The 2,919-nt window shown below is 38.8% G+C and overlaps 1 pseudogene; it reads right to left on the bottom strand.

Moving 5' to 3' along the window:
* Positions 1-1,469: 1,469 nt before the first annotated feature.
* On the bottom strand, positions 1,470-2,411 carry LOC120864111 (annotated as a pseudogene).
* Between the last annotated feature and the right edge of the window lie 508 nt (positions 2,412-2,919).

The following is a 2,919-nucleotide window of genomic DNA, read 5'->3' as shown; positions in this document are numbered from 1 at the left end:
TTTAAATTGTTGTTTGTATTTCCCTGGTGGCTCAGACGGTAAAGTGTCTGCCTACAATGAGAGAGTCCCGGGTTCGATCCCTGGGTCAGGAAGATCCCCTGGAGAAGGAAATGGCAACCCACTCCAGTACCCTTGCCTGGAAAATCCCATGGATGGAAGAGCCTGGTGGGCTACAGTCCATGGGGTTGCACAGAGTCAGACACGACTGAGCGACTTCACTTTGTATCTATAGTTGGGTTATTTTTATTGCTTGGTAGATTTCATCATTTGAATATACAATTTTTTATAATTATGTATCAATGGCTATTTCAGTTTTTCTTTCATTTTATCTATTTTGAATAAACTGGATATAAACAATTGTGACCAAGTCTTTGTGTGGACATGTTTTCATTTACCTTAAATGAAAACCTAGGAGCAGAATTGCTGAATCCTACATGTAAATATGTGGCCTTCTCAGGTGGTGCAGCAGTAAATAATTCACCTGCCAATGCAGGAGATGCAAGACATGTGGGTTCAATCCCTGGTTCAAGAAGATTCCCTGGAGAGAAAAATGGCAACCTACTCCAGTATTCTTGCCTGGAAAATTCCATGGAGAGAGGACCCTGGATGACTAAAGTCCATTGGGTTGCAAAGAGTTAGGCATGATGGAATGACTAAGCAGGCACACATACCCTGTAAATATGTATACTTTTACAAGAAATGACCAATTTTTTCCAAAGGGTTGGTTCATTTTGTCATCTTATATAAATATATAAAAATTATACTAGTTTTCCACACCTCTGTATTACTTATCCATATTTTTATGTAACAAATTCTCCCACAAAACTTAGAAAATGTACACACATCAATTATCTTAAAGCTTCTGTGAGTCAAGAATCTGGATATAGCTTAGTTGGGTTCTCTGAGCCCTGGTCTCTCACAAGGCTACTATCTACCTGTCAGTCAGTGTAGGAAAGTAGATGCAGATTATTGTAAACTTCATCAGATGGTAACTCCAATTGCTTCTCCTGTTGTGGATGTGATATAGTCACAAATTGGATTAACTGAAACCCTGGCCATTAGTGTACAGCCTCTGATATGTCAAATGATTTGTCATCAACAGAAGATCATATGAAGGACAGTTGCTTCCATCTGGTAGAGAAAACATTACACAATGATTCCTGCAGTGAGTCCTGTACTATTTTAAGGATTCAATTTTCTGTATTATATACTTCTAAAAACTTATGTATTAGATTCTATTTCCCACACTGAACCCAGAGAATATAATAAGAGATGAAAATTTTAAAGAAAATACAGGAAGAAGCCATTGCTTATAATATATGAAAAATGAAAGAAACTGAACTCTGTAAGTCACTTAAATTTCAGACTGTCTTTCTGGTCACTGATAATAGTAATCATGATTTAGATCTTTTAGGGTTTTGAGAACCGTTACTTATGAAAAAGTCTCTATCTTCAGACAAATACTTCCCTTATACCAAGAATGTTTCTCTACTGAAGAGTGTTTTAAGGGCTTGCTTTATGTCTTTGTTTTTAAGACTGTAAATAAAAGGGTTCAGCATGGGTGTGACCACAGTGTACATCACTGAGGCTACTGCAGTTGCCCTGGAGTTTTGTGTGTTGGCAGAGCTAACATACACCCCATGGCTTGTACCATAGAACAAGGAGACAGTTGAGAGGTGAGACACACATGTGGAAAATGCTTCATACTTCCCTCTTGTGGATGAAATTTTCAAAATGGAGGATACAATCTTAGGGTAAGAGAAAAGGATACCAGTGAGTGGAAGAATACCCAGAACTCCACTTGCAAAATACATCAGGTCATTAAGTAAAGTGTCAGAAAAAATAAGCTGAACCACCTCATAAAGTTCACACACACACACAAAAATGGTGAATTTCCAATTTCGTGCAAAAAGAGAGTCGCAAAATCATTAAGCCATGTAACAGAGAGTCGAGGACACTCACTAACCAGGATGTCAGAAGCAGGAGGTCACAAAACTTAGGGTTCATAATGATCATGTACTGCAATGGGTGGCAGATGGCTGCAAACCAGTCATAAGCCATCACAGTCAAGAGGATGTTGTCTTATATCCCAAAAAGCATGAAAAAATACATCTGTACGATGCAGCCTTCATAGGTGATAAGTTGACTCTGAGTCTGGATGTTCCACAGCATCTTTGGGATGGTGGTAGAGGTGAAACAGATGTCTGGAAAAGATACATTGAAGAGAAAGAAGTACATGGTATGTGGAGTAGGGCGTCGGTGATAATGGCCAAGATGATGAGAAGATTCCCAATGAAAGTGACCAGGTACATGAACTGGAAGAGCCAAAAGAAGAGAGGCTGCAATAATACCTCTTCTGAGAGTCTCAGGAGGATAAACTCTGAAATACGAGTTTGGTTTCCTGGTTCCATGTAGCCAGTGAAACTGCAGAAATAGAAACAGGAAGAGTGCAAATTTAGCTAAAAGCAGCCATCAAGAAATTCACAGAGAAGGAAGCAAGATGTTCTTCAGTAGGTGAATGGATATGTAAACTTTGGCACATTCAAACAATGCACTATGGTGTCACTGAGTCTGCCTGCATTTGAAGCAGAGTTGATAGGTTCAGCAGAAGTCTTCTATAGGATAAATCTATTAGTTGTCTTTCCTCTGAGAATTCCAGTTTTTAGTTCAAGTATCCTAACAGGGTAGCCGTGTCTAGGGATCTCAAGAATGAGCCAGATGTTAAGCAGGGAACTTTACAAGTCTTCTTCTCTGTGTATGAAAAGAGATAGAAAATACAGAGAAGGAGAGAGAAATGAAATAGACAAAAAGGGAGAAAAAGAAACAAAAGACTATATTCCACTGAAAGAAGAAGTGATGGGGAATCACCTTCTTTGAGTGATAGCAGTATTATACATCTATCTTATAGCTCCCTGAATG

The sequence above is a fragment of the Oryx dammah genome, unplaced genomic scaffold, assembly GCF_014754425.2.
Source record: "Oryx dammah isolate SB20612 unplaced genomic scaffold, SCBI_Odam_1.1 HiC_scaffold_5, whole genome shotgun sequence".
In the NCBI taxonomy this organism is placed as follows: domain Eukaryota; kingdom Metazoa; phylum Chordata; class Mammalia; order Artiodactyla; family Bovidae; genus Oryx; species Oryx dammah.
Note: the sequence above shows the minus strand (reverse complement) of the source record. Positions and strands in the feature narration are given on the sequence as shown.